Here is an 8,196-nt window from a genome sequence, read left to right as displayed (position 1 = left end):
TTGGAGAAGGAAATGGCAACCCACTCCAGTGCTCTTGCCTGGAGAATCCCAGGGATGGCAGAGCTTGGTGGGCTGCCGTCTATGGGGTCGCACAGAGTCGGACACGACTGAAGCGACTTAGCAGCAGCAGTGCAAGGTGATGGTGATGCAAGAGTAAGCATAATATCCAACTGACCTCTGGGGTTACAGCAGTGTTTGCTACCTCTGGGGTTACAGCAGTGTTTGCTACAGAGAACAAGATGAAAGTTTGATTCTCCTGTGCGTTTAAAAATAATTTGGAGTGGATTATACTGAAGCGACGTAGCACACATGCATAGAACCATAACCGAAGGGAGGCACAAGAGAATTAACAACCTTTGGGTGTGTGTATGTGGAATATCAATCATGGTCAGCAAATCTCATTAATTTCACAGTAACTGTTAGCTATTATTTCCAGAGAGGCACAGCTCCTTTGTAAAATGATAATAATAATTAAAAAGAAAAGGTAGAGCAAAGACTCAACTCTGAGTCTGATACACCAGGGGTTCCCAAACTTTGGTTTGCTAAAAATTGACTGGAAGAAACCTTTAAAATAACAGATGCCATGGACTCTCCGGACCTACTAAAACAAAATCTTTAGTGTTGGAGGAAGGAAAGGGACAGTTCTTGAAAACAGAAAAAAATTTAAAGTTCTTCGACTTATTTTGCAGAGCCAAATTTGGAACCCCTGCCCTCCTCTATGCTGCCTGCTCAAGCAGTGGTTCCTAAACCAGGTGTCAGGCTTCAAGACGACCTTGCCAACTATAAACTTCCTCATTACATTCAGTCTTGATCCTAAACGGCTATTTTTTTCAAAATCAAGGCGACCGAGACTCTAAAATGCCACAGGAAGGAGAGTGGCACTTTCCCATGTACTGAGTACTAGGGGTGGGTGTGGGGAAAGGTATTCAAGCACAGATTGGCTGACACTAAGCCCAAAACGAGCTGAAGCTGATAAACTTTGAAGATCAACCACGAAGACCACGAAGGGAATTTTTTTTTCCCTTTAATCCGTCACGGGGGCCTACTAATTGCATCCCACAGCTACAACTGATCGAGATAGGGGCCATGAGAACAGAGGCAGTCTCCTAGCCAAAGTCTTCCGCTCTGGTTCGGCGATTAGCATAAGAGGAACTGGAAGGAAAGTCGGAGCTTTCCATCAGTACTACGAGAGGGAAGAGAGCTCCCCAGCAACCGAGCCTGGGACGCAGGCAGGACTCCAACTCGAACCCAGACTCTACCCGATATAGGTAGCCGGGACACAGGGAACCAGGCCTAGCAGGCGCGGTTCTGGAAGGCCACACAGCTGGTCCCAGTAGTTATTGTTTCCAAATTCTCAAATTTCCCGGGCGCCCCGCCCCCAGGTTCCGAAGCGTCGCGCCGGAAGTGACCTCACGACGGTGGCGTGGAGACGCAGGGCGCTTCCGGCGGCGGCCGCGGCTGTGGGGGTGGGTGTGAAGAAGACCCTTAGTCTCAGGGTCTTGCGGTGCTTCGGGGCAGGCTTGGTGTGGTGAACGAGGAGGCGTAGGCTCGGTGGCGTAGAGGTAGGCGCGACGAGGGGGCGGGTGGCTGGTGGGCGCTCGTGGCAGGGGTCTTCCGGGGTTGCCGGAGAGTTTGCTTTTAGGCTTCGTGCTTCCAGGCCTTGCAGACTTCTAGAGCGGTGGGTTCGAGATGGGGGCCTCTTCGGGTGCGCGGGGACCCATTACTAGGACTTGCCTCCGGGGTATCGTTTGAGGTGGAGGTCGAGGGAACGGGACTCTCAGCAGTCGAGGAATTGCGGGAGGTGTGAGGCATTAGCGGCCTAGGCTCTTAGTTTAGCTTTGTTAATGGCTTCTGCAGCCCACCCCCTCATTGCTCCCTGCGTGTTTCCTTTTGCACAGTGGAGAACGGTGGCAGGGAAGAACGCGAGTACCACCTCCATGACAGATAGCGGGGGTGGGGGGGGGAGGTGCCGGAGATGAACTGGAGTCTGAGAGGAGAGGGTAGCTGAGAAATTAGTGATAACTGGCAGGGGGCAGCTTCTGCTATTCCTGGAGACTTACTTCCCCTTGATTCTTTACTGTTGTTAGTGTAAGTCTTAGTTTCTTATTATCAGTACTCTTTGTGTGATATTGGTTGAATTGATCAGTAATTGACTTGTTGAATGGTTCAAGTGTTTTGGTGTGGGGGAGGCATAGTCCTCACCTGCTTGGCCAGTTGGTTGTCAACAAACCTCCCAATTTCAGAGGTAGAAGGAGTCCAGACAGCCCTCTCCTGCCGTTACAGATGTGGATCTCGAGACCCAGATTGGTTTTTGTTCTCTTTCCTAGCCACAGACTGAACTGATTTCAGTTTGCGCTCTGTCAAATAAAGGTCGTAATCCCATCAAAACTTAAGTGACTGCCTCTGAGCAGGTCACTATTTCAACTGGAAACCTCAGATAGGTTCTAGTCTTTTATTTATGAATGGAAGATTAAGTGTACTGAGCATAGAATTCCTATTTTTTGGTTTCTCTGTATGAATTGGAAATGGTTACAAAAAACATAACTCTTTGAGTGCTAAGAATCTTTTGTTGAAGCCTTCTTGAGGACTGTGGGACTAATAAGAGTGTCTCTAAGTTTTTTGACCTATGACCCACAGTTAATGTATTTTGCATGCTGACTCTTTGTGACCCCTGCATGTGTAGAGTGTGTACACAGGAAACAAAAGTTTGCCTTCTATGTATGTGGTACCCTCTGACATTTTCTATTTCATTGAAAGAAAAAAAAAAAGTTGATTGTAACTCACTAAACTGATTCTGACCTGTAATGGGTCTGACTACTAAAGACCTGTAGTTTGAAAAACGCTGGACTAGAAAATGTTTAATTAAGATTCTTGAGAGTCCAAGATTTGTAAGTAATGCAAGGTGGAAAATATGGCATTTTTCTGTTATCAACTACAGGAACAGGGTTATTAGAATTCTTCAATCAGAACAACAGGACACGACGTCCATATTAGTATCCCAAAGGAGTACAATATCTGTTATGATAATGTGTCCGAATTTTGGCAAGGCATTTGAGTCTTTTCTGGTGACCTGGTGGGTGAGATGGGGTGGGAGATTTGCCCTATTGTGGTTAAATTAGGTGACGTCATGACTTTGGGCATCTGTGTCTGTAGGAATTTGTTTTATGGATACAATTACAGCTGGGAATTTGGTGATCGGTGTTGAGGGTCTGTCACTTTTTTATATGCAGTATGTATTTGAAGCCTTATCTGAAGTGTTCTTATCAAATTTGTTGCCTAATGAAGTGAAGAGAGAGTATCATCTGGTTAATCTCAAGATTTGCCCAGTGTAGTTTAATGAAATGGAAGGGTCATCAAATTTAAGTAATTTAAACATTTAATTGAAAATGGTTTAGTATGTAATTTGTTAGGTTGTAAATATTGACTTTTGAAAAATAAATACAAAGTTTTCTAAATCTAATAGTAATTTGATGCTTTAACAGTATATAGATAACCTTTTTTATATATAAAAGCCCTCGAAGATATGGCTGTGTATAAATGATGTATTACGTTACCTGATTTTCAGATGTTAGGCCAGTCTTGTGTTCCTAGAATGGATTCTGTTGAATCTTGGTGTATTCTACTTTCTATATATTACTGAATTCAATTTGCTAATAATAAAAATTTTTGTGAGGAATATTGGTCTGAGGTTTCCTTTTCTTGTGATGTCTTTGGACTAGACTCAGTATCAAGAGTAAAATTACCCTCATAATATGAGTTGGAAAACGTTATTCTGCTGTTTTCTGAAAGAATTTATGTAGAATTGGTAATTATTTCTTAACGTTTGATAGAGTTTATCAGCAAAGTCCTCTGGGCCTGGGCTTTTCTTTGTGGGAAGATTTTAAAATTACTTATTCAATTTCTTTACTTGGTGTAGGTCTGTCTGGATTTTTTTTTATTTTTTGAGTCAGTTTTGGTAATTTTATCCTTCTTGGAATTTGTCCATTTCTTATTTTTCTTTTTGAACTTGTATCCACCCCACAGAATTGTATCCTAAAACAGGAGTCAGCAAACTTTTTCTTATGTAAAGGGCTTGCTGGTAGGCTTTGTGGGCTGTGTGGTCCCTGTTAGTACTACTCAGTTCTCTCATTGACGTGCAGAAACAGCCCCAGACAGTAAGCAAAGAGCTTACGAGGTTCTGTTCCAGTACTGCTTTGTTAGTAGTGGGCCAGATTTGGTACATGGGTGTAGTTTTCTGACTCCAGTTTTAAAGTAATAAATTTTATGGTTGAAAGTCTTTATTTGATATCTGGGCAGATCAGCTTTATAATAGAGTAGGGTGGAAGTTGATTTCCTTGCTTGCATGTCTTTGTGTACCCCTAAGGATGTGTGTATTCCACTTTGAAGGTTGAGACTTCATTTCCAAGATGTTGTAGAGGTAATTTAGGCATTTTTGTAGTTTTGTTCAGGTGAGACGGAAGGTGACCCTCATGGTATAATTTTCTAGGGCCATGACTTGAATCCTCTATTTGGCCAGTATTCCTTCTGTGAAAAGGAGGTGTTTGTAGGACTTCCCTAGTGACCCAGTGGTTAAGACTCTGCTCTTCCACTGCAGGGGGCATGGGTTCGATCCCTGGTCAGGGAACAAAAATCCTGCAAGCTGCACCAAAAAAAAAAAGAGAGACATTTGAAATAAAATTTGGTATATGGTAAAAATTATATAGATTATCTCATTTAATCTTCACAGTGGTTCTATGAGATCGTTTAATTGGTATGCAGTTGACTCTTGAACAATTGGGGGCCAGAGCCTCCAACTGTCTGCAAAGTTGAAAATCTGAGAATAACTTATAGTCGGCCCTCCTTATACATGGTTCTTCTGTATCTGCGGTTCTGCATCTCACATTCAGGCAACTGCCCATCATGTAGTACTGTTGTATTTGGTGAAGGAAATAGGTGTTTTGAGTGGACCTGTACCATTCAAGCCCATGTTGTTCGAGTGTCAACTCTACTTCCCATTTTATAATTGAGACAGTTGAGACTCAGATTAGGATAATTTGCTCATAATTCTGGCCTTTAATGTGTGACTTCAGAAGTCCATGGCTTTTTCACTATGCTGCCTTTTGTGGAAGATAGGGACTTAGTACTAGGATTATACTAGTAGATGTTTTCTTTCAAGATCTCTGTCATTTCCAAGCTTTTTATTCTATAGACACATTTCTACATAGATATCTAGTTTTTCAGAAATCCATAACTAACCACTTATCCGTAATTGTCGATTTAATTGTCCTTAGCAGATCAAAGGATTGGATCTGAATGCTGAAGAGTTCTGTCAGATGTGGATGAGATGAAAGTTTGTAGCTCTGTAATCAGCTGATTGCTTTTGAATCATTTCTGACAACTACTTTAATTGCATGATGAGTGGAAGACCATTTCGGTCTACCTGACTTGGTTATCTAAAGGCTTCTTACAAGAGAAGTGATTCGGTAGCGTCTCATAGTGCGACATTTGGTAGTCTGGAAATCCTGATAGCGTTTGAGCAGGATCAGCCTGTGTCTAGTGTGCTCAGTTGCTCAGTCGTGCCCAACTCATTGCGACCCATGGACTGTCGCCTGCCAGGCTCCTCTTTCCATGGAATTTTCCAGGCAAGAATACTGGACTGGGTTGCTGTTTCCTCCTCCAGGGGATCTTCCTAACCCAGGGATTGAACCTATGTCTACTGCTTTGTAATATGCCCAGCATAAATGGGTACATTTGTCCACTACAAAGGCATATACAAAACTGTTTAATTCTCTAATATTCCCTAATTTAATTCTCTAAATATATTTTATATACCTGTTTTATGTTCTATATTGTGTTTTGACATAATCAAATTACCTAAATGGAAAATTATAGCAATATATATTATTAGTGAGTTGTACCCTCAGTAATAATATGTATTGTTTAGGCATGAATTAACTCTTTTAATGTTTTTGCCTTAATCTTTTATCTGACATTTTTACTGCAGCCCTTTCATTTCTTTTATTTATATAATTTGTTCAACTTAAAAAAATTTTATTTAGAGTTGATTTATAGTGTTGTGTTGATTTTTGCTATACAGCAAAGTGATTCAGTCACATGTACATTCTTTTTCACTTTCTCTCTGTTACGGTTATCACAGGGCACTGAATATGGTTCCTTTGCTGTACAGTAGGAGCTAGTTGTTTATCTATGCTATATATAATAGTTTGCATCTGCTCATCCTAAATTCCCAGTTCCTCCCTGCCCCACCTGCTCTCCTCCTTGGCAAACACAAGGCTGTTCTCTGTGTCTGTGAGTTTATTTCTGTTTCATAGATATGTTCATTTGTAGCGTATTTTAGATTCCACATTCAAGTGATATCACATGGTATTTGTCTCTCTCTCTGACTTACTTGCTTAGTATGATCATCTCGAGGTCCATCCATGTAGCTGCAAATGTCATTATTCCATTCTTTTTGTGGCTGAGTAGCATTCAACTGTATATGAGTAATGTGTATGTGTGTGTGTGTATATATATATATACACACAAACATATATTTAAACATCTTTTTTTTCTTTTGAAATTTTAATGCAAAAAAGTAGAAACACAGATGGAGCACAAATGTGCATTTTATACCCGAAGATAATATGGATAATTTGGTTATTACCCATAACATTTTAACAAAATAATCAGAAATTTAGTCATTCACATTAGTAATAACATTAAGTCCTTAAAGGAGTTTCTCATGCATCATCTCACATTGGGAGATGATGTGTGCAGTGCGCAGATAGGAACAAAAAGCAGTCAATAAAGAAAATGTGATAAGTAATCTGATAGAGATAATACTGTTTCTAGGAGATAATATTGGAAGTGCTTCTTTAAAAATTTGTTTTTAATTGGAGGATAACTGCTTTACAATATTGTGTTGGTCTCTGCCATACAACAGCATAAATCATCTGTTATACATATATCCCCTCCTCTTGAACCTCCTGCCCACCCCACCCCCACCCCTAACCCTAATTTTTGACAGAAGACCAGGTTAAACTCCCAAAATGTCTCCTCCCTCTTGAACATCCCACCACCCCTACCCCGCCTGTTGTGACAGTACCAGGTTACGCCTTGAAAAGGAACAGAGATCATTCTGTCTGTCTGAGATTGCATGCAAGACTGCATTTTGGACTCTTTTGTTTCTGTGATGGCTATTCCATTTCTTCTAAGGGATTCTTGCCCACAGTAATAGATATAATGGTCATCTGAGTTAAATTCACCCATTCCAGTCCATTTTAGTTCTCTGATTCCTAAAATGTTGATGTTTGCTCTTGCTATCTCCTGTTTGACCACTTCCAATTTGCCTTGATTCATGGACCTAACATTCATGACATTGTGCAAGAGGCAGTAATCAAGACCATCCCCAAGAAAAAGAAATGCAAAAAGGCAAAATGGTTGTCTGAGGAAGTCTTATAAATAGCTGAGAAAAGAAGAGAAGCTAAAGGCAAAGGAGAAAAGGAAACATAAACCCATTTGAATGCAGAGTTCCAAAGAATAGCAGGAGAGATACAAAAGCCTTCCTCAGCGATCAAAGCAAAGAAATAGAGGCAAACAATAGAATGGGAAAGACTAGAGATCTCTTCAAGAAAATTAGAGATACCAAGGGACTTTTCATGCAAAGATGGGCACAGTAAGGACAGAAATTGTATGGACCTAACAGAAGCAGAAGATATTCAGAAGAGGTGGCAAGAATACCCAGCAGAACTATACAAAAAAGATCTTCATGACCCAGATAACCACGATGGTGTGATCACTCACCTAGAGCCAGACATCCTGGAATGTGAAGTCAAGTGGGCCTTAGGAAGCATCACTACAAACAAAGCTAGTGGAGGTGATGGAATTCCAGTTGAGCTATTTCACATCCTAAAAGATGATGCTGTGGAAGTAGTGCACTCAATATGCCAGCAAGTTTGGAAAACTCAGCAGTGGCTAGAGGACTGGGAAAGGTCAGTTTTCATTCTAATCCCAAAGAAAGGCGATACCAAAGAATGTTCAAACTACTGCACGTTTGCACTCATCTCACATGCTAGCAAAGTAATGCTCAAAATTCTCCAAGCCAGGCTTCAACAGTATGTGAACTGTGAACGTCCAGATGTTCAAGCTGGATTTAGAAAAGGCAAGAGGAACCAGAGATCAAATCACCAATTCCTGTTGGATCATCAAAAAACCAAG

General features: G+C 41.2%; 1 protein-coding gene across 2 annotated transcripts in view; it reads left to right on the top strand.

Annotated features, from left to right (window-relative positions):
* Positions 1-1,406: 1,406 nt before the first annotated feature.
* EDC3 (enhancer of mRNA decapping 3) overlaps positions 1,407-8,196 on the top strand; it is a 47,058-nt gene continuing 40,268 nt past the window's right edge. Inside the window, exon 1 of one of the 2 annotated variants that reach the window (XM_006080643.4) lies at positions 1,407-1,562. The gene's annotated coding sequence lies outside the window, so the exon portion shown is untranslated. The remainder of the gene's footprint in view (positions 1,563-8,196) is intronic. The other variant, XM_044933188.2, reaches the window with a different exon arrangement.

Source organism: Bubalus bubalis, chromosome 20 (genome assembly GCF_019923935.1).
Source record: "Bubalus bubalis isolate 160015118507 breed Murrah chromosome 20, NDDB_SH_1, whole genome shotgun sequence".
In the NCBI taxonomy this organism is placed as follows: domain Eukaryota; kingdom Metazoa; phylum Chordata; class Mammalia; order Artiodactyla; family Bovidae; genus Bubalus; species Bubalus bubalis.
This window is presented reverse-complemented; position numbering and strand designations above follow the sequence as displayed.